General features: G+C 45.8%; 7 non-coding genes across 7 annotated transcripts; all 7 read left to right on the top strand.

The window, feature by feature from the left end:
• Nucleotides 1-265: 265 nt before the first annotated feature.
• On the top strand, nt 266-337 carry trnap-agg (transfer RNA proline (anticodon AGG)). Its single transcript has one exon. It is a non-coding gene; the product is annotated as a tRNA-Pro (tRNA).
• A 3,495-nt stretch (nt 338-3,832) lies between these two features.
• Nucleotides 3,833-3,904, top strand: trnap-agg (transfer RNA proline (anticodon AGG)). The gene has a single exon. It is a non-coding gene; the product is annotated as a tRNA-Pro (tRNA).
• Nucleotides 3,905-7,399: 3,495 nt separating this feature from the next.
• On the top strand, nt 7,400-7,471 carry trnap-agg (transfer RNA proline (anticodon AGG)). Its single transcript has one exon. It is a non-coding gene; the product is annotated as a tRNA-Pro (tRNA).
• A 3,497-nt stretch (nt 7,472-10,968) lies between these two features.
• Nucleotides 10,969-11,040, top strand: trnap-agg (transfer RNA proline (anticodon AGG)). Its single transcript has one exon. It is a non-coding gene; the product is annotated as a tRNA-Pro (tRNA).
• A 3,082-nt stretch (nt 11,041-14,122) lies between these two features.
• On the top strand, nt 14,123-14,194 carry trnap-agg (transfer RNA proline (anticodon AGG)). The gene has a single exon. It is a non-coding gene; the product is annotated as a tRNA-Pro (tRNA).
• A 3,495-nt stretch (nt 14,195-17,689) lies between these two features.
• trnap-agg (transfer RNA proline (anticodon AGG)) lies at nt 17,690-17,761 on the top strand. Its single transcript has one exon. It is a non-coding gene; the product is annotated as a tRNA-Pro (tRNA).
• Nucleotides 17,762-21,257: 3,496 nt separating this feature from the next.
• On the top strand, nt 21,258-21,329 carry trnap-agg (transfer RNA proline (anticodon AGG)). The gene has a single exon. It is a non-coding gene; the product is annotated as a tRNA-Pro (tRNA).
• Nucleotides 21,330-23,916: the final 2,587 nt, after the last annotated feature.

Raw genomic sequence — 23,916 nt, 5'->3', positions numbered from 1 at the left:
AAAACAAGACCATCATTACACTGGATTACTTTGAGTTCACCTGAATCTTCCGTACTGATAGGAATGGTTCTTCGCTGGTACGAGCATGTCATCAATTGGAGGTGGCTCATTTGGCTCTGGGTATGGTTGTGAGTGGTTTCTCGTTCAAATCCAAACAGGTTCTTAGTGTAAATTCAGGGTTGGTTGGGAGAGGTTCCAGGTTCAAATCCGGGGTCTTAGTGTCGATGAAGGCTTGCGGCCAACAGTCAGTTACCCAGCTAAACGTGGCTCGTTGGTCTAGGGGTATGATTCTCGCTTAGGGTGCGAGCGGTCCCGGGTTCAAATCCCGGACGAGCCCATCTCAGTGTCTGTATGGTCGCTTAGTCAACTTATAATTTTGATGCAAATCTATACAGGGAGATGGTGGAAAAACTATCATGAAACAACAAAACTGAGACTGTACCCCGAGTACTCCCAAAAAAATGCTTGAGTTCCTTATAATTTCAATAACCTTGGTCCAATCGCGCATTTTTTTCAAAAATCTTGGAAATGACATTAGCTACCTAGCTACAGTCCAAAATCAGCTCCTACAACCTCTTAGAACATTTCTACTCTAGTTTCCACCCCTCCACAGTACAGAAACAACACTGATCAAAATCACCGGCAACCGACTCTGGCCTAATCACCATTCTCACCCTCTTTGATCTGATAGCAGCTTGCGATACAATTTCTAAAACCATCCTCCTGAACAGACTCCAAGACATTCTTTATCTATACCCTACCTCTTGTCAAGATATTTCACAAACTAAACCGACACTCCCACTGTTATGCAGATGACACTCAGCTCTACCTCTCCACATAATCAACTGCCATTATTCCGGGTTCCTCCATTTATTGACTGCTTCCCTGAAATGTATTATTGGTTCTCATCCAATTTTCTGCAACTTAACAATGATAAAACTGAAATCCTACAGATAGGTACCAAGTCCTCTCAAGCCAAAAGTGACAGTTTTTCCCATGACACTTGACAATACCTCAGTTTCCCCCTCTGGTCAGGTTAAGACTCGGGGTGTCATCCACTCTCTCCTTTTCATCAGAATTAAATGAAAATCCCCGATCTGCATACTTTCTACTTTATAGAATAATCATCCTGCGTCCCCGTCCATCAGTATCCTTTTAAAGCACGTCCAACCTTGTATTTGATCAGTCCCATTAACAGAACTTGCAATAATTTACTGCAACTAAAAAAAAAAAAACCTCCTGATTAAAAGCAATTGCTAAAATTTGGCCAAAAAGCGGATTTGTAAAAACATCAGCAGGTTCTGACAAATAGCCTAGGGTCTCCACATTAGAAAATGGAATGTTATTGATATTCTAAAAACTGGTAGACAGTTTTGTATCCCCGCCCCCAATAATGAGGGTGACCGCAGACATAGTTGTTATGACACAAGGCATATTCGCAGGTGAGAACAGACCAGGGATTGCGCTGCCTGACAACACATTGTGATAGCAATTGACACGTAACCACGCAGCCTAACATATTGCATTGGCCGGGAATTGAACTCAGGCCTCACGCATGGCAAGCGAGAATTCTACCACTGAACAACCAATGATTAGTACTTCTTGTCCAATAGAATAGAGACGTCCACCATAGAAAACGTTTTATCTGGCCCTGATAATGCATGTTTTTTCCTTCTTAAAATGTAGCGTTCTTGCCATGTATGCAATGCATCAAGTGAACGATACATTTCTTTAACGGTAAGATCACCCTGCAGAAACGATTAAATACTGGAAGATGCACGAACGATCCCCAACAATACATTGCGATAATACACGCCTGTATTAATACATTGAGAAAACCCTAATTACGTTTGATAATGTTACAGTGAGATACCAAATTTGAGTATTATGAGACTAAGCTGTGGCGATTCTGATAGTTGGAACACCACCACTTGACTTTAATTATGACTACAATCTATAAAGTTAACTGATTTCGATACTTTGTGGCAAGCACTTTGGCTCGTTGGACTACGGGTATACAGTAATACCCCGGTTATCGCGGTTAATGGGGACCGAGACCACCCGCGAAAACTGAAAATCCGCGAAGTAGCGGCGCACCTTCAAAAATGCTTAAAAATAAATAAATAAATAAATATATATATATATATATATATGGGTAGAGAGAGAGAGTGTGAAATTCATGTTATAACAAAAAAAACACAAATTATTATTAAAACTTATTTTTTATTCCCCAGCCATTATTTTCGTATTTATTCAATTACTTCTTTTTGTATTTATTTAATTACTTCGACTTTTACCTGCTGGTACGCCGTCCGGTGTGCCCTGTGAATGTTATGATCCTCCAGCAGAGCTGGAGTATTGAGCAGGACTCTCCAAACGCAGACACGGGAAAAAAGGTGGTGATAGAAAGATATTTATTATAATCACAATATAGTCAGTGTAATCAGCGCGTCTCGCAGCAGCTGACGGCATGGCGCGAGAAGATCGCTGGAGGAACGCCCACACAGCTGAAAAAACAAAAACACACGCGGCATGACAGGCACGGATCATGAGAGTGAAATGAAAGGTGGCATTCTTCATTTATTTATTTATTCATTCATAACTGACAGCCTCACGCTCCGCTCCTGCCCGGGCGGAAGAGGTGCTCCTATTCGGCTTAACTGTGACACACGCCCGCCCTCCTCCTCCGGAGCTTCCATTCGGTTAAACTTAGGGGCCACTTGGAACCGCCCGTGCCCGGGGACGGTGCTCCTCTTCGGCTTACTGTGACGCGAGCATGCCCTCCTCCTCCGGAGCTTCCATTCGGTTAAACTTAGGGGCCGCTTGGAACCGCCCGTGCCCGGGGAAGGTGCTCCTCTACGGCTTACTGTGACACGAGCATGCCCTCCTCCTCCGGAGCTTCCATTCGGTTAAACTTAGGGGCCGCTTGGAACCGCCCGTTCCCGGGGAAGGTGCTCCTCTTCGGCTTACTGTGACGCGAGCATGCGCTCCTCCTCCGGAGCTTCCATTCGGTTAAACTTAGGGGCCGCTTGGAACCGCCCGTGCCCGGGGAAGGTGCTCCTCTACGGCTGACTGTGACACGAGCATGCCCTCCTCCTCCGGAGCTTCCATTCGGTTAAACTTAGGGGCCGCTTGGAACCGCCCGTGCCCGGGGAAGGTGCTCCACTACGGCTTACTGTGACGCGAGCATGCCCTCCTCCTCCGGAGCTTCCATTCGGTTAAACTTAGGGGCCGATTGACACCGCCCGTGCTCGGGGAAGGTGCTCCTCTACGGCTTAACTGCCACGCACGCCGGCCGGAACTCTGGTACAGTCCGAACCGCGCGAAACGTCGCCACCAATCGTGTCCGGGGGAACTTGCTCTTCTTCGTCCACTCTCTTCTTCGTCCACTCTCCTCTTCGGCGCACGCCGGCCGTCTAACCGCTCCAGCGCCCCCTCGTGCCGCTCGGCGAAACTACAATGCCGCCGAATATTTTTTAGACCCGCGAAGCACCTAAGCCGCAAAAGGTGAACCGCGAAGTAGCGGCGTATTACTGTAATTCTCACTGAGGACCCTCTTTCAAATCCAAAACAAGACCATCATTACACTGGATTACTTTGAGTTCACCTGAATCTTCCGTACTGATAGGAATGGTTCTTCGCTGGTACGAGCATGTCATCAATTGGAGGTGGCTCATTTGGCTCTGGGTATGGTTGTGAGTGGTTTCTCGTTCAAATCCAAACAGGTTCTTAGTGTAAATTCAGGGTTGGTTGGGAGAGGTTCCAGGTTCAAATCCGGGGTCTTAGTGTCGATGAAGGCTTGCGGCCAACAGTCAGTTACCCAGCTAAACGTGGCTCGTTGGTCTAGGGGTATGATTCTCGCTTAGGGTGCGAGCGGTCCCGGGTTCAAATCCCGGACGAGCCCATCTCAGTGTCTGTATGGTCGCTTAGTCAACTTATAATTTTGATGCAAATCTATACAGGGAGATGGTGGAAAAACTATCATGAAACAACAAAACTGAGACTGTACCCCGAGTACTCCCAAAAAAATGCTTGAGTTCCTTATAATTTCAATAACCTTGGTCCAATCGCGCATTTTTTTCAAAAATCTTGGAAATGACATTAGCTACCTAGCTACAGTCCAAAATCAGCTCCTACAACCTCTTAGAACATTTCTACTCTAGTTTCCACCCCTCCACAGTACAGAAACAACACTGATCAAAATCACCGGCAACCGACTCTGGCCTAATCACCATTCTCACCCTCTTTGATCTGATAGCAGCTTGCGATACAATTTCTAAAACCATCCTCCTGAACAGACTCCAAGACATTCTTTATCTATACCCTACCTCTTGTCAAGATATTTCACAAACTAAACCGACACTCCCACTGTTATGCAGATGACACTCAGCTCTACCTCTCCACATAATCAACTGCCATTATTCCGGGTTCCTCCATTTATTGACTGCTTCCCTGAAATGTATTATTGGTTCTCATCCAATTTTCTGCAACTTAACAATGATAAAACTGAAATCCTACAGATAGGTACCAAGTCCTCTCAAGCCAAAAGTGACAGTTTTTCCCATGACACTTGACAATACCTCAGTTTCCCCCTCTGGTCAGGTTAAGACTCGGGGTGTCATCCACTCTCTCCTTTTCATCAGAATTAAATGAAAATCCCCGATCTGCATACTTTCTACTTTATAGAATAATCATCCTGCGTCCCCGTCCATCAGTATCCTTTTAAAGCACGTCCAACCTTGTATTTGATCAGTCCCATTAACAGAACTTGCAATAATTTACTGCAACTAAAAAAAAAAAAACCTCCTGATTAAAAGCAATTGCTAAAATTTGGCCAAAAAGCGGATTTGTAAAAACATCAGCAGGTTCTGACAAATAGCCTAGGGTCTCCACATTAGAAAATGGAATGTTATTGATATTCTAAAAACTGGTAGACAGTTTTGTATCCCCGCCCCCAATAATGAGGGTGACCGCAGACATAGTTGTTATGACACAAGGCATATTCGCAGGTGAGAACAGACCAGGGATTGCGCTGCCTGACAACACATTGTGATAGCAATTGACACGTAACCACGCAGCCTAACATATTGCATTGGCCGGGAATTGAACTCAGGCCTCACGCATGGCAAGCGAGAATTCTACCACTGAACAACCAATGATTAGTACTTCTTGTCCAATAGAATAGAGACGTCCACCATAGAAAACGTTTTATCTGGCCCTGATAATGCATGTTTTTTCCTTCTTAAAATGTAGCGTTCTTGCCATGTATGCAATGCATCAAGTGAACGATACATTTCTTTAACGGTAAGATCACCCTGCAGAAACGATTAAATACTGGAAGATGCACGAACGATCCCCAACAATACATTGCGATAATACACGCCTGTATTAATACATTGAGAAAACCCTAATTACGTTTGATAATGTTACAGTGAGATACCAAATTTGAGTATTATGAGACTAAGCTGTGGCGATTCTGATAGTTGGAACACCACCACTTGACTTTAATTATGACTACAATCTATAAAGTTAACTGATTTCGATACTTTGTGGCAAGCACTTTGGCTCGTTGGACTACGGGTATACAGTAATACCCCGGTTATCGCGGTTAATGGGGACCGAGACCACCCGCGAAAACTGAAAATCCGCGAAGTAGCGGCGCACCTTCAAAAATGCTTAAAAATAAATAAATAAATAAATATATATATATATATATATATGGGTAGAGAGAGAGAGTGTGAAATTCATGTTATAACAAAAAAAACACAAATTATTATTAAAACTTATTTTTTATTCCCCAGCCATTATTTTCGTATTTATTCAATTACTTCTTTTTGTATTTATTTAATTACTTCGACTTTTACCTGCTGGTACGCCGTCCGGTGTGCCCTGTGAATGTTATGATCCTCCAGCAGAGCTGGAGTCTTGAGCAGGACTCTCCAAACGCAGACACGGGAAAAAAGGTGGTGATAGAAAGATATTTATTATAATCACAATATAGTCAGTGTAATCAGCGCGTCTCGCAGCAGCTGACGGCATGGCGCGAGAAGATCGCTGGAGGAACGCCCACACAGCTGAAAAAACAAAAACACACGCGGCATGACAGGCACGGATCATGAGAGTGAAATGAAAGGTGGCATTCTTCATTTATTTATTTATTCATTCATAACTGACAGCCTCACGCTCCGCTCCTGCCCGGGCGGAAGAGGTGCTCCTATTCGGCTTAACTGTGACACACGCCCGCCCTCCTCCTCCGGAGCTTCCATTCGGTTAAACTTAGGGGCCACTTGGAACCGCCCGTGCCCGGGGACGGTGCTCCTCTTCGGCTTACTGTGACGCGAGCATGCCCTCCTCCTCCGGAGCTTCCATTCGGTTAAACTTAGGGGCCGCTTGGAACCGCCCGTGCCCGGGGAAGGTGCTCCTCTACGGCTTACTGTGACACGAGCATGCCCTCCTCCTCCGGAGCTTCCATTCGGTTAAACTTAGGGGCCGCTTGGAACCGCCCGTTCCCGGGGAAGGTGCTCCTCTTCGGCTTACTGTGACGCGAGCATGCGCTCCTCCTCCGGAGCTTCCATTCGGTTAAACTTAGGGGCCGCTTGGAACCGCCCGTGCCCGGGGAAGGTGCTCCTCTACGGCTGACTGTGACACGAGCATGCCCTCCTCCTCCGGAGCTTCCATTCGGTTAAACTTAGGGGCCGCTTGGAACCGCCCGTGCCCGGGGAAGGTGCTCCACTACGGCTTACTGTGACGCGAGCATGCCCTCCTCCTCCGGAGCTTCCATTCGGTTAAACTTAGGGGCCGATTGACACCGCCCGTGCTCGGGGAAGGTGCTCCTCTACGGCTTAACTGCCACGCACGCCGGCCGGAACTCTGGTACAGTCCGAACCGCGCGAAACGTCGCCACCAATCGTGTCCGGGGGAACTTGCTCTTCTTCGTCCACTCTCTTCTTCGTCCACTCTCCTCTTCGGCGCACGCCGGCCGTCTAACCGCTCCAGCGCCCCCTCGTGCCGCTCGGCGAAACTACAATGCCGCCGAATATTTTTTAGACCCGCGAAGCACCTAAGCCGCAAAAGGTGAACCGCGAAGTAGCGGCGTATTACTGTAATTCTCACTGAGGACCCTCTTTCAAATCCAAAACAAGACCATCATTACACTGGATTACTTTGAGTTCACCTGAATCTTCCGTACTGATAGGAATGGTTCTTCGCTGGTACGAGCATGTCATCAATTGGAGGTGGCTCATTTGGCTCTGGGTATGGTTGTGAGTGGTTTCTCGTTCAAATCCAAATAGGTTCTTAGTGTAAATTCAGGGTTGGTTGGGAGAGGTTCCAGGTTCAAATCCGGGGTCTTAGTGTCGATGAAGGCTTGCGGCCAACAGTCAGTTACCCAGCTAAACGTGGCTCGTTGGTCTAGGGGTATGATTCTCGCTTAGGGTGCGAGAGGTCCCGGGTTCAAATCCCGGACGAGCCCATCTCAGTGTCTGTATGGTCGCTTAGTCAACTTATAATTTTGATGCAAATCTATACTTGGAGATGGTGGAAAAACTATCATGAAACAACAAAACTGAGACTGTACCCCGAGTACTCCCAAAAAAATGCTTGAGTTCCTTATAATTTCAATAACCTTGGTCCAATCGCGCATTTTTTTCAAAAATCTTGGAAATGACATTAGCTACCTAGCTACAGTCCAAAATCAGCTCCTACAACCTCTTAGAACATTTCTACTCTAGTTTCCACCCCTCCACAGTACAGAAACAACACTGATCAAAATCACCGGCAACCGACTCTGGCCTAATCACCATTCTCACCCTCTTTGATCTGATAGCAGCTTGCGATACAATTTCTAAAACCATCCTCCTGAACAGACTCCAAGACATTCTTTATCTATACCCTACCTCTTGTCAAGATATTTCACAAACTAAACCTACACTCCCACTGTTATGCAGATGACACTCAGCTCTACCTCTCCACATAATCAACTGCCATTATTCCGGGTTCCTCCATTTATTGACTGCTTCCCTGAAATGTATTATTGGTTCTCATCCAATTTTCTGCAACTTAACAATGATAAAACTGAAATCCTACAGATAGGTACCAAGTCCTCTCAAGCCAAAAGTGACAGTTTTTCCCATGACACTTGACAATACCTCAGTTTCCCCCTCTGGTCAGGTTAAGACTCGGGGTGTCATCCACTCTCTCCTTTTCATCAGAATTAAATGAAAATCCCCGATCTGCATACTTTCTACTTTATAGAATAATCATCCTGCGTCCCTGTCCATCAGTATCCTTTTAAAGCACGTCCAACCTTGTATTTGATCAGTCCCATTAACAGAACTTGCAATAATTTACTGCAACTAAAAAAAAAAAAACCTCCTGATTAAAAGCAATTGCTAAAATTTGGCCAAAAAGCGGATTTGTAAAAACATCAGCAGGTTCTGACAAATAGCCTAGGGTCTCCACATTAGAAAATGGAATGTTATTGATATTCTAAAAACTGGTAGACAGTTTTGTATCCCCGCCCCCAATAATGAGGGTGACCGCAGACATAGTTGTTATGACACAAGGCATATTCGCAGGTGAGAACAGACCAGGGATGGCGCTGCCTGACAACACATTATGATAGCAATTGACGCGTAACCACGCAGCCTAACATATTGCATTGGCCGGGAATTGAACTCGGGCCTCACGCATGGCAAGCGAGAATTCTACCACTGAACAACCAATGATTAGTACTTCTTGTCCAATAGAATAGAGACGTCCACCATAGAAAACGTTTTATCTGGCCCTGATAATGCATGTTTTTTCCTTCTTAAAATGTAGCGTTCTTGCCATGTATGCAATGCATCAAGTGAACGATACATTTCTTTAACGGTAAGATCACTCTGCAGAAACGATTAAATACTGGAAGATACACGAACGATCCCCAACAATACATTGCGATAATACACGCCTGTATTAATACATTGAGAAAACCCTAATTACGTTTGATAATGTTACAGTGAGATACCAAATTTGAGTATTATGAGACTAAGCTGTGGCGATTCTGATAGTTGGAACACCACCACTTGACATTAATTATGACTACAATCAATAAAGTTAACTGATTTCGAAACTTTGTGGCAAGCACTTTGGCTTGTTGGACTACGGGTATACAGTAATACCCCGGTTATCGCGGTTAATGGGGACCGAGACCACCCGCGAAAACTGAAAATCCGCGAAGTAGCGGCGCACCTTCAAAAATGCTTAAATAAAAAAAATAAAATAAATATATATATATATATATATATATATATATATGGGTAGAGAGAGAGAGAGTGAAATTCATGTTATAACAAAAAAAACACAAATTATTATTAAAACTTATTTTTTATTCCCCAGCCATTATTTTCGTATTTATTCAATTACTTCTTTTTGTATTTATTTAATTACTTCGACTTTTACCTGCTGGTACGCCGTCCGGTGTGCCCTGTGAATGTTATGATCCTCCAGCAGAGCTGGAGTATTGAGCAGGACTCTCCAAACGCAGACACGGGAAAAAAGGTGGTGATAGAAAGATATTTATTATAATCACAATATAGTCAGTGTAATCAGCGCGTCTCGCAGCAGCTGACGGCATGGCGCGAGAAGATCGCTGGAGGAACGCCCACACAGCTGAAAAAACAAAAACACACGCGGCATGACAGGCACGGATCATGAGAGTGAAATGAAAGGTGGCATTCTTCATTTATTCATTCATAACTGACAGCCTCACGCTCCGCTCCTGCCCGGGCGGAAGAGGTGCTCCTATTCGGCTTAACTGTGACACACGCCCGCCCTCCTCCTCCGGAGCTTCCATTCGGTTAAACTTAGGGGCCGCTTGGAACCGCCCGTGCCCGGGGACGGTGCTCCTCTTCGGCTTACTGTGACGCGAGCATGCCCTCCTCCTCCGGAGCTTCCATTCGGTTAAACTTAGGGGCCGCTTGGAACCGCCCGTGCCCGGGGAAGGTGCTCCTCTACGGCTTACTGTGACACGAGCATGCCCTCCTCCTCCGGAGCTTCCATTCGGTTAAACTTAGGGGCCGCTTGGAACCGCCCGTTCCCGGGGAAGGTGCTCCTCTTCGGCTTACTGTGACGCGAGCATGCGCTCCTCCTCCGGAGCTTCCATTCGGTTAAACTTAGGGGCCGCTTGGAACCGCCCGTGCCCGGGGAAGGTGCTCCTCTACGGCTGACTGTGACACGAGCATGCCCTCCTCCTCCGGAGCTTCCATTCGGTTAAACTTAGGGGCCGCTTGGAACCGCCCGTGCCCGGGGAAGGTGCTCCACTACGGCTTACTGTGACGCGAGCATGCCCTCCTCCTCCGGAGCTTCCATTCGGTTAAACTTAGGGGCCGATTGACACCGCCCGTGCTCGGGGAAGGTGCTCCTCTACGGCTTAACTGCCACGCACGCCGGCCGGAACTCTGGTACAGTCCGAACCGCGCGAAACGTCGCCACCAATCGTGTCCGGGGGAACTTGCTCTTCTTCGTCCACTCTCTTCTTCGTCCACTCTCCTCTTCGGCGCACGCCGGCCGTCTAACCGCTCCAGCGCCCCCTCGTGCCGCTCGGCGAAACTACAATGCCGCAGAATATTTTTTAGACCCGCGAAGCACTGAAGCCGCAAAAGGTGAACCGCGAAGTAGCGGCGTATTACTGTAATTCTCACTGAGGACCCTCTTTCAAATCCAAAACAAGACCATCATTACACTGGATTACTTTGAGTTCACCTGAATCTTCCGTACTGATAGGAATGGTTCTTCGCTGGTACGAGCATGTCATCAATTGGAGGTGGCTCATTTGGCTCTGGGTATGGTTGTGAGTGGTTTCTCGTTCAAATCCAAACAGGTTCTTAGTGTAAATTCAGGGTTGGTTGGGAGAGGTTCCAGGTTCAAATCCGGGGTCTTAGTGTCGATGAAGGCTTGCGGCCAACAGTCAGTTACCCAGCTAAACGTGGCTCGTTGGTCTAGGGGTATGATTCTCGCTTAGGGTGCGAGCGGTCCCGGGTTCAAATCCCGGACGAGCCCATCTCAGTGTCTGTATGGTCGCTTAGTCAACTTATAATTTTGATGCAAATCTATACAGGGAGATGGTGGAAAAACTATCATGAAACAACAAAACTGAGACTGTACCCCGAGTACTCCCAAAAAAATGCTTGAGTTCCTTATAATTTCAATAACCTTGGTCCAATCGCGCATTTTTTTCAAAAATCTTGGAAATGACATTAGCTACCTAGCTACAGTCCAAAATCAGCTCCTACAACCTCTTAGAACATTTCTACTCTAGTTTCCACCCCTCCACAGTACAGAAACAACACTGATCAAAATCACCGGCAACCGACTCTGGCCTAATCACCATTCTCACCCTCTTTGATCTGATAGCAGCTTGCGATACAATTTCTAAAACCATCCTCCTGAACAGACTCCAAGACATTCTTTATCTATACCCTACCTCTTGTCAAGATATTTCACAAACTAAACCGACACTCCCACTGTTATGCAGATGACACTCAGCTCTACCTCTCCACATAATCAACTGCCATTATTCCGGGTTCCTCCATTTATTGACTGCTTCCCTGAAATGTATTATTGGTTCTCATCCAATTTTCTGCAACTTAACAATGATAAAACTGAAATCCTACAGATAGGTACCAAGTCCTCTCAAGCCAAAAGTGACAGTTTTTCCCATGACACTTGACAATACCTCAGTTTCCCCCTCTGGTCAGGTTAAGACTCGGGGTGTCATCCACTCTCTCCTTTTCATCAGAATTAAATGAAAATCCCCGATCTGCATACTTTCTACTTTATAGAATAATCATCCTGCGTCCCCGTCCATCAGTATCCTTTTAAAGCACGTCCAACCTTGTATTTGATCAGTCCCATTAACAGAACTTGCAATAATTTACTGCAACTAAAAAAAAAAAAACCTCCTGATTAAAAGCAATTGCTAAAATTTGGCCAAAAAGCGGATTTGTAAAAACATCAGCAGGTTCTGACAAACAGCCTCGGGGCTCCACATTAGAAAATGGAATGTTATTGATATTCTAAAAACTGGTAGACAGTTTTGCATCCCTCCCCCAATAATGAGGGTGACCGCAGACATAGTTGTTATGACACAAGGCATATTCGCAGGTGAGAACAGACCAGGGATGGCGCTGCCTGACAACACATTATGATAGCAATTGACACGTAACCACGCAGCCTAACATATTGCATTGGCCGGGAATTGAACTCAGGCCTCACGCATGGCAAGCGAGAATTCTACCACTGAACAACCAATGATTAGTACTTCTTGTCCAATAGAATAGAGACGTCAACCATAGAAAACGTTTTATCTGGCCCTGATAATGCATGTTTTTTCCTTCTTAAAATGTAGCGTTCTTGCCATGTATGCAATGCATCAAGTGAACGATACATTTCTTTAACGGTAAGATCACTCTGCAGAAACGATTAAATACTGGAAGATACACGAACGATCCCCAACAATACATTGCGATAATACACGCCTGTATTAATACATTGAGAAAACCCTAATTACGTTTGATAATGTTACAGTGAGATACCAAATTTGAGTATTATGAGACTAAGCTGTGGCGATTCTGATAGTTGGAACACCACCACTTGACTTTAATTATGACTACAATCTATAAAGTTAACTGATTTCGATACTTTGTGGCAAGCACTTTGGCTCGTTGGACTACGGGTATACAGTAATACCCCGGTTATCGCGGTTAATGGGGACCGAGACCACCCGCGAAAACTGAAAATCCGCGAAGTAGCGGCGCACCTTCAAAAATGCTTAAAAATAAATAAATAAATAAATATATATATATATATATATATGGGTAGAGAGAGAGAGTGTGAAATTCATGTTATAACAAAAAAAAACAAATTATTATTAAAACTTATTTTTTATTCCCCAGCCATTATTTTCGTATTTATTCAATTACTTCTTTTTGTTTTTATTTAATTACTTCGACTTTTACCTGCTGGTACGCCGTCCGGTGTGCCCTGTGAATGTTATGATCCTCCAGCAGAGCTGGAGGGTTGAGCAGGACTCTCCAAACGCAGACACGGGAAAAAAAGTTGGTGATACAAAGATATTTATTATAATCACAATATAGTCAGTGTAATCAGCGCGTCTCGCAGCAGCTGACGGCATGGCGCGAGACAATCGCTGGAGGAACGCCCACACAGCTGAAAAAACAAAAACACACGCGGCATGACAGGCTCGGATCATGACAGTGAAATGAAAGGTGGCATTCTTCATTTATTTATTTATTCATTCATAACTGACAGCCTCACGCTCCGCTCCTGCCCGGCCGGAAGAGGTGCTCCTATTCGGCTTAACTGTGACACACGCCCGCCCTCCTCCTCCGGAGCTTCCGTTCGGTTAAACTTAGGGGCCGCTTGGAACCGCCCGTGCCCGGGGAAGGTGCTCCTCTACGGCTTACTGTGACGCGAGCATGCCCTCCTCCTCCGGAGCTTCCATTCGGTTAAACTTAGGGGCCGATTGACACCACCCGTGCTCGGGGAAGGTGCTCCTCTACGGCTTAACTGCCACGCACGCCGGCCGGAACTCTGGTACGGTCCGAACCGCGCGAAACGTCGCCACCAATCGTGTCCGGGGGAACTTGCTCTTCTTCGTCCACTCTCTTCTTCGTCCACTCTCCTCTTCGGCGCACGCCGGCCGTATAACCGCTCCAGCGCCCTCTCGTGCCGCTCGGCGAAACTACAATGCCCCCGAATATTTTTTAGACCCGCGAAGCACTGAAGCCGCGAAAGGTGAACCGCGAAGTAGCGGGGTATTACTGTAATTCTCACTGAGGACCCTCTTTCAAATCCAAAACAAGACCATCATTACACTGGATTACTTTGAGTTCACCTGAATCTTCCGTACAGATAGGAATGGTTCTTCGCTGGTACGAGCATGTCATCAATTGGAGGTGGCTCATTGGGCTCTGGGTATGGTTGTGAGTGGTTTCTCGTTCAAATCCAAACAGGTTCTTAGTGTAAATTCAGGGTTGGTTGGGAGAGGTTCCAGGTTCAAATCCGGGGTCTTAGTGTCGATGAAGGCTTGCGGCCAACAGTCAGTTACCCAGCTAAACGTGGCTCGTTGCTCTAGGGGTATGATTCTCGCTTAGGGTGCGAGAGGTCCCGGGTTCAAATCCCGGACGAGCCCATCTCAGTGTCTGTATGGTCGCTTAGTCAACTTATAATTTTGATGCAAATCTATACAGGGAGATGGTGGAAAAACTAACATGAAACAACAAAACTGAGACTGTACCCCGAGTACTCCCAAAAAAATGCTTGAGTTCCTTATAATTTCAATAACCTTGGTCCAATCGCGCATTTTTTTCAAAAATCTTGGAAATGACATTAGCTACCTAGCTACAGTCCAAAATCAGCTCCTACAACCTCTTAGAACATTTCTACTCTAGTTTCCACCCCTCCACAGTACAGAAACAACACTGATCAAAATCACCGGCAACCGACTCTGGCCTAATCACCATTCTCACCCTCTTTGATCTGATAGCAGCTTGCGATACAATTTCTAAAACCATCCTCCTGAACAGACTCCAAGACATTCTTTATCTATACCCTACCTCTTGTCAAGATATTTCACAAACTAAACCTACACTCCCACTGTTATGCAGATGACACTCAGCTCTACCTCTCCACATAATCAACTGCCATTATTCCGGGTTCCTCCATTTATTGACTGCTTCCCTGAAATGTATTATTGGTTCTCATCCAATTTTCTGCAACTTAACAATGATAAAACTGAAATCCTACAGATAGGTACCAAGTCCTCTCAAGCCAAAAGTGACAGTTTTTCCCATGACACTTGACAATACCTCAGTTTCCCCCTCTGGTCAGGTTAAGACTCGGGGTGTCATCCACTCTCTCCTTTTCATCAGAATTAAATGAAAATCCCCGATCTGCATACTTTCTACTTTATAGAATAATCATCCTGCGTCCCCGTCCATCAGTATCCTTTTAAAGCACGTCCAACCTTGTATTTGATCAGTCCCATTAACAGAACTTGCAATAATTTACTGCAACTAAAAAAAAAAAAACCTCCTGATTAAAAGCAATTGCTAAAATTTGGCCAAAAAGCGGATTTGTAAAAACATCAGCAGGTTCTGACAAATAGCCTAGGGTCTCCATATTAGAAAATGGAATGTTATTGATATTCTAAAAACTGGTAGACAGTTTTGTATCCCCGCCCCCAATAATGAGGGTGACCGCAGACATAGTTGTTATGACACAAGGCATATTCGCAGGTGAGAACAGACCAGGGATGGCGCTGCCTGACAACACATTGTGATAGCAATTGACACGTAACCACACAGCCTAACATATTGCATTGGCCGGGAATTGAACTCAGGCCTCACGCATGGCAAGCGAGAATTCTACCACTGAACAACCAATGATTAGTACTTCTTGTCCAATAGAATAGAGACGTCCACCATAGAAAACGTTTTATCTGGCCCTGATAATGCATGTTTTTTCCTTCTTAAAATGTAGCGTTCTTGCCATGTATGCAATGCATCAAGTGAACGATACATTTCTTTAACGGTAAGATCACTCTGCAGAAACGATTAAATACTGGAAGATACACGAACGATCCCCAACAATACATTGCGATAATACACGCCTGTATTAATACATTGAGAAAACCCTAATTACGTTTGATAATGTTACAGTGAGATACCAAATTTGAGTATTATGAGACTAAGCTGTGGCGATTCTGATAGTTGGAACACCACCACTTGACTTTAATTATGACTACAATCTATAAAGTTAACTGATTTCGATACTTTGTGGCAAGCACTTTGGCTCGTTGGACTACGGGTATACAGTAATACCCCGGTTATCGCGGTTAATGGGGACCGAGACCACCCGCGAAAACTGAAAATCCGCGAAGTAGCGGCGCACCTTCAAAAATGCTTAAAAATAAATAAATAAATAAATATATATATATATATATATATGGGTAGAGAGAGAGAGTGTGAAATTCATGTTATAACAAAAAAAACACAAATTATTATTAAAACTTATTTTTTATTCCCCAGCCATTATTTTCGTATTTATTCAATTACTTCTTTTTGTATTTATTTAATTACTTCGACTTTTACCTGCTGGTACGCCGTCCGGTGTGCCCTGTGAATGTTATGATCCTCCAGCAGAGCTGGAGTATTGAGCAGGACTCTCCAAACGCAGACACGGGAAAAAAGGTGGTGATAGAAAGATATTTATTATAATCACAATATAGTCAGTGTAATCAGCGCGTCTCGCAGCAGCTGACGGCATGGCGCGAGAAGATCGCTGGAGGAACGCCCACACAGCTGAAAAAACAAAAACACACGCGGCATGACAGGCACGGATCATGAGAGTGAAATGAAAGGTGGCATTCTTCATTTATTAATTTATTCATTCATAACTGACAGCCTCACGCTCCGCTCCTGCCCGGGCGGAAGAGGTGCTCCTATTCGGCTTAACTGTGACACACGCCAGCCCTCCTCCTCCGGAGCTTCCATTCGGTTAAACTTAGGGGCCGCTTGGAACCGCCCGTGCCCGGGGACGGTGCTCCTCTTCGGCTTACTGTGACGCGAGCATGCCCTCCTCCTCCGGAGCTTCCATTCGGTTAAACTTAGGGGCCGCTTGGAACCGCCCGTGCCCGGGGAAGGTGCTCCTCTACGGCTTACTGTGACACGAGCATGCCCTCCTCCTCCGGAGCTTCCATTCGGTTAAACTTAGGGGCCGCTTGGAACCGCCCGTTCCCGGGGAAGGTGCTCCTCTTCGGCTTACTGTGACGCGAGCATGCGCTCCTCCTCCGGAGCTTCCATTCGGTTAAACTTAGGGGCCGCTTGGAACCGCCCGTGCCCGGGGAAGGTGCTCCTCTACGGCTGACTGTGACACGAGCATGCCCTCCTCCTCCGGAGCTTCCATTCGGTTAAACTTAGGGGCCGCTTGGAACCGCCCGTGCCCGGGGAAGGTGCTCCACTACGGCTTACTGTGACGCGAGCATGCCCTCCTCCTCCGGAGCTTCCATTCGGTTAAACTTAGGGGCCGATTGACACCGCCCGTGCTCGGGGAAGTTGCTCCTCTACGGCTTAACTGCCACGCACGCCGGCCGGAACTCTGGTACAGTCCGAACCGCGCGAAACGTCGCCACCAATCGTGTCCGGGGGAACTTGCTCTTCTTCGTCCACTCTCTTCTTCGTCCACTCTCCTCTTCGGCGCACGCCGGCCGTCTAACCGCTCCAGCGCCCCCTCGTGCCGCTCGGCGAAACTACAATGCCGCAGAATATTTTTTAGACCCGCGAAGCACTGAAGCCGCAAAAGGTGAACCGCGAAGTAGCGGCGTATTACTGTAATTCTCACTGAGGACCCTCTTTCAAATCCAAAACAAGACCATCATTACACTGGATTACTTTGAGTTCACCTGAATCTTCCGTACTGATAGGAATGGTTCTTCGCTGGTACGAGCATGTCATCAATTGGAGGTGGCTCATTTGGCTCTGGGTATGGTTGTGAGTGGTTTCTCGTTCAAATCCAAACAGGTTCTTAGTGTAAATTCAGGGTTGGTTGGGAGAGGTTCCAGGTTCAAATCCGGGGTCTTAGTGTCGATGAAGGCTTGCGGCCAACAGTCAGTTACCCAGCTCAACGTGGCTCGTTGGTCTAGGGGTATGATTCTCGCTTAGGGTGCGAGAGGTCCTGGGTTCAAATCCCGGACGAGCCCATCTCAGTGTCTGTATGGTCGCTTAGTCAACTTATAATTTTGATGCAAATCTATACAGGGAGATGGTGGAAAAACTATCATGAAACAACAAAACTGAGACTGTACCCCGAGTACTCCCAAAAAAATGCTTGAGTTCCTTATAATTTCAATAACCTTGGTCCAATCGCGCATTTTTTTCAAAAATCTTGGAAATGACATTAGCTACCTAGCTACAGTCCAAAATCAGCTCCTACAACCTCTTAGAACATTTCTACTCTAGTTTCCACCCCTCCACAGTACAGAAACAACACTGATCAAAATCACCGGCAACCGACTCTGGCCTAATCACCATTCTCACCCTCTTTGATCTGATAGCAGCTTGCGATACAATTTCTAAAACCATCCTCCTGAACAGACTCCAAGACATTCTTTATCTATACCCTACCTCTTGTCAAGATATTTCACAAACTAAACCTACACTCCCACTGTTATGCAGATGACACTCAGCTCTACCTCTCCACATAATCAACTGCCATTATTCCGGGTTCCTCCATTTATTGACTGCTTCCCTGAAATGTATTATTGGTTCTCATCCAATTTTCTGCAACTTAACAATGATAAAACTGAAATCCTACAGATAGGTACCAAGTCCTCTCAAGCCAAAAGTGACAGTTTTTCCCATGACACTTGACAATACCTCAGTTTCCCCCTCTGGTCAGGTTAAGACTCGGGGTGTCATCCACTCTCTCCTTTTCATCAGAATTAAATGAAAATCCCCGATCTGCATACTTTCTACTTTATAGAATAATCATCCTGCGTCCCCGTCCATCAGTATCCTTTTAAAGCACGTCCAACCTTGTATTTGATCAGTCCCATTAACAGAACTTGCAATAATTTACTGCAACTAAAAAAAAAAAAAACCTCCTGATTAAAAGCAATTGCTAAAATTTGGCCAAAAAGCGGATTTGTAAAAACATCAGCAGGTTCTGACAAATAGCCTAGGGTCTCCACATTAGAAAATGGAATGTTATTGATATTCTAAAAACTGGTAGACAGTTTTGTATCCCCGCCCCCAATAATGAGGGTGACCGCAGACATAGTTGTTATGACACAAGGCATATTCGCAGGTGAGAACAGACCAGGGATGGCGCAGCCTGACAACACATTGTGATAGCAATTGACACGTAACCACGCAGCCTAACATATTGCATTGGCCGGGAATTGAACTCAGGCCTCACGCATGGCAAGCGAGAATTCTACCACTGAACAACCAATGATTAGTACTTCTTGTCCAATAGAATAGAGACGTCCACCATAGAAAACGTTTTATCTGGCCCTGATAATGCATGTTTTTTCCTTCTTAAAATGTAGCGTTCTTGCCATGTATGCAATGCATCAAGTGAACGATACATTTCTTTAACGGTAAGATCACTCTGCAGAAACGATTAAATACTGGAAGATACACGAACGATCCCCAACAATACATTGCGATAATACACGCCTGTATTAATACATTGAGAAAACCCTAATTACGTTTGATAATGTTACAGTGAGATACCAAATTTGAGTATTATGAGACTAAGCTGTGGCGATTCTGATAGTTGGAACACCACCACTTGACTTTAATTATGACTACAATCTATAAAGTTAACTGATTTCGATACTTTGTGGCAAGCACTTTGGCTCGTTGGACTACGGGTATACAGTAATACCCCGGTTATCGCGGTTAATGGGGACCGAGACCACCCGCGAAAACTGAAAATCCGCGAAGTAGCGGCGCACCTTCAAAAATGCTTAAAAATAAATAAATAAATATATATATATATATATATATATATGGGTAGAGAGAGAGAGTGTGAAATTCATGTTATAACAAAAAAAACACAAATTATTATTAAAACTTGTTTTTTATTCCCCAGCCATTATTTTCGTATTTATTCAATTACTTCTTTTTGTATTTATTTAATTACTTCGACTTTTACCTGCTGGTACGCCGTCCGGTGTGCCCTGTGAATGTTATGATCCTCCAGCAGAGCTGGAGTATTGAGCAGGACTCTCCAAACGCAGACACGGGAAAAAAGGTGGTGATAGAAAGATATTTATTATAATCACAATATAGTCAGTGTAATCAGCGCGTCTCGCAGCAGCTGACGGCATGGCGCGAGAAGATCGCTGGAGGAACGCCCACACAGCTGAAAAAACAAAAACACACGCGGCATGACAGGCACGGATCATGAGAGTGAAATGAAAGGTGGCATTCTTCATTTATTTATTTATTCATTCATAACTGACAGCCTCACGCTCCGCTCCTGCCCGGGCGGAAGAGGTGCTCCTATTCGGCTTAACTGTGACACACGCCCGCCCTCCTCCTCCGGAGCTTCCATTCGGTTAAACTTAGGGGCCGCTTGGAACCGCCCGTGCCCGGGGACGGTGCTCCTCTTCGGCTTACTGTGACGCGAGCATGCCCTCCTCCTCCGGAGCTTCCATTCGGTTAAACTTAGGGGCCGCTTGGAACCGCCCGTGCCCGGGGAAGGTGCTCCTCTACGGCTTACTGTGACACGAGCATGCCCTCCTCCTCCGGAGCTTCCATTCGGTTAAACTTAGGGGCCGCTTGGAACCGCCCGTTCCCGGGGAAGGTGCTCCTCTTCGGCTTACTGTGACGCGAGCATGCGCTCCTCCTCCGGAGCTTCCATTCGGTTAAACTTAGGGGCCGCTTGGAACCGCCCGTGCCCGGGGAAGGTGCTCCTCTACGGCTGACTGTGACACGAGCATGCCCTCCTCCTACGGAGCTTCCATTCGGTTAAACTTAGGGGCCGCTTGGAACCGCCCGTGCCCGGGGAAGGTGCTCCACTACGGCTTACTGTGACGCGAGCATTCCCTCCTCCTCCGGAGCTTCCATTCGGTTAAACTTAGGGGCCGATTGACACCGCCCGTGCTCGGGGAAGGTGCTCCTCTACGGCTTAACTGCCACGCACGCCGGCCGGAACTCTGGTACAGTCCGAACCGCGCGAAACGTCGCCACCAATCGTGTCCGGGGGAACTTGCTCTTCTTCGTCCACTCTCTTCTTCGTCCACTCTCCTCTTCGGCGCACGCCGGCCGTCTAACCGCTCCAGCGCCCCCTCGTGCCGCTCGGCGAAACTACAATGCCGCAGAATATTTTTTAGACCCGCGAAGCACTGAAGCCGCAAAAGGTGAACCGCGAAGTAGCGGCGTATTACTGTAATTCTCACTGAGGACCCTCTTTCAAATCCAAAACAAGACCATCATTACACTGGATTACTTTGAGTTCACCTGAATCTTCCGTACTGATAGGAATGGTTCTTCGCTGGTACGAGCATGTCATCAATTGGAGGTGGCTCATTTGGCTCTGGGTATGGTTGTGAGTGGTTTCTCGTTCAAATCCAAACAGGTTCTTAGTGTAAATTCAGGGTTGGTTGGGAGAGGTTCCAGGTTCAAATCCGGGGTCTTAGTGTCGATGAAGGCTTGCGGCCAACAGTCAGTTACCCAGCTAAACGTGGCTCGTTGGTCTAGGGGTATGATTCTCGCTTAGGGTGCGAGAGGTCCCGGGTTCAAATCCCGGACGAGCCCATCTCAGTGTCTGTATGGTCGCTTAGTCAACTTATAATTTTGATGCAAATCTAAACAGGGAGATGGTGGAAAAACGATCATGAAACAACAAAACTGAGACTATACCCCGAGTACTCCCAAAAAAATGCTTGAGTTCCTTATAATTTCAATAACCTTGGTCCAATCGCGCATTTTTTTCAAAAATCTTGGAAATGACATTAGCTACCTAGCTACAGTCCAAAATCAGCTCCTACAACCTCTTAGAACATTTCTACTCTAGTTTCCACCCCTCCACAGTACAGAAACAACACTGATCAAAATCACCGGCAACCGACTCTGGCCTAATCACCATTCTCACCCTCTTTGATCTGATAGCAGCTTGCGATACAATTTCTAAAACCATCCTCCTGAAAAGACTCCATGACATTCTTTATCTATACCCTACCTCTTGTCAAGATATTTCACAAACTAAACCGACACTCCCACTGTTATGCAGATGACACTCAGCTCTACCTCTCCACATAATCAACTGCCACTATTCCGGGTTCCTCCATTTATTGACTGCTTCCCCGAAATTTATTATTGGTTTTCATCCAATTTTCTGCAACTTAACAATGATAAAACTGAAATCCTACAGATAGGTACCAAGTCCACTCAGCCAAAAGTGACAGTTTTTCCCATGACACTTGACAATACCTCAGTTTCCCCCTCTGGTCAGGTTAAGACTCGGGGTGTCATCCACTCTCTCCTTTTCATCAGAATTAAATGAAAATCCCCGATCTGCATACTTTCTACTTTATAGAATAATCATCCTGCGTCCCCGTCCATCAGTATCCTTTTAAAGCACGTCCAACCTTGTATTTGATCAGTCCCATTAACAGAACTTGCAATAATTTACTGCAACTAAAAAAAAAAAAACCTCCTGATTAAAAGCAATTGCTAAAATTTGGCCAAAAAGCGGATTTGTAAAAACATCAGCAGGTTCTGACAAATAGCCTAGGGTCTCCACATTAGAAAATGGAATGTTATTGATATTCTAAAAACTGGTAGACAGTTTTGTATCCCCGCCCCCAATAATGAGGGTGACCGCAGACATAGTTGTTATGACACAAGGCATATTCGCAGGTGAGAACAGACCAGGGATGGCGCTGCCTGACAACACATTGTGATAGCAATTGACACGTAACCACGCAGCCTAACATATTGCATTGGCCGGGAATTGAACTCAGGCCTCACGCATGGCAAGCGAGAATTCTACCACTGAACAACCAATGATTAGTACTTCTTGTCCAATAGAATAGAGACGTCCACCATAGAAAACGTTTTATCTGGCCCTGATAATGCATGTTTTTTCCTTCTTAAAATGTAGCGTTCTTGCCATGTATGCAATGCATCAAGTGAACGATACATTTCTTTAACGGTAAGATCACTCTGCAGAAACGATTAAATACTGGAAGATACACGAACGATCCCCAACAATACATTGCGATAATACACGCCTGTATTAATACATTGAGAAAACCCTAATTACGTTTGATAATGTTACAGTGAGATACCAAATTTGAGTATTATGAGACTAAGCTGTGGCGATTCTGATAGTTGGAACACCACCACTTGACTTTAATTATGACTACAATCTATAAAGTTAACTGATTTCGATACTTTGTGGCAAGCACTTTGGCTCGTTGGACTACGGGTATACAGTAATACCCCGGTTATCGCGGTTAATGGGGACCGAGACCACCCGCGAAAACTGAAAATCCGCGAAGTAGCGGCGCACCTTCAAAAATGCTTAAAAATAACTAAATAAATAAATATATTTATATATATATATATGGGTAGAGAGAGAGAGTGTGAAATTCATGTTATAACAAAAAAAAACAAATTATTATTAAAACTTATTTTTTATTCCCCAGCCATTATTTTCGTATTTATTCAATTACTTCTTTTTGTTTTTATTTAATTACTTCGACTTTTACCTGCTGGTACGCCGTCCGGTGTGCCCTGTGAATGTTATGATCCTCCAGCAGAGCTGGAGGATTGAGCAGGACTCTCCAAACGCAGACACGGGAAAAAAAGTTGGTGATACAAAGATATTTATTATAATCACAATATAGTCAGTGTAATCAGCGCGTCTCGCAGCAGCTGACGGCATGGCGAGAGACGATCGCTGGAGGAACGCCCACACAGCTGAAAAAACAAAAACACACGCGGCATGACAGGCTCGGATCATGACAGTGAAATGAAAGGTGGCATTCTTCATTTATTTATTTATTCATTCATAACTGACAGCCTCACGCTCCGCTCCTGCCCGGCCGGAAGAGGTGCTCCTATTCGGCTTAACTGTGACACACGCTCGCCCTCCTCCTCCGGAGCTTCCGTTCGGTTAAACTTAGGGGCCGCTTGGAACCGCCCGTGCCCGGGGAAGGTGCTCCTCTTCGGCTTACTGTGACGCAAGCATGCCCTCCGCCTCCGGAGCTTCCATTCGGTTAAACTTAGGGGCCGCTTGGAACCGCCCGTGCCCGGGGAAGGTGCTCCTCTACGGCTTGCTGTGACGCGAGCATGCCCTCCTCCTCCGGAGCTTCCATTCGGTTAAACTTAGGGGCCG

This window comes from Idiotropiscis lumnitzeri, chromosome 12 (genome assembly GCF_059441095.1).
Source record: "Idiotropiscis lumnitzeri isolate Australia: NSW breed Sydney's pygmy pipehorse chromosome 12, RoL_Ilum_1.0, whole genome shotgun sequence".
NCBI lineage: Eukaryota > Metazoa > Chordata > Actinopteri > Syngnathiformes > Syngnathidae > Idiotropiscis > Idiotropiscis lumnitzeri.
Note: the sequence above shows the minus strand (reverse complement) of the source record. Positions and strands in the feature narration are given on the sequence as shown.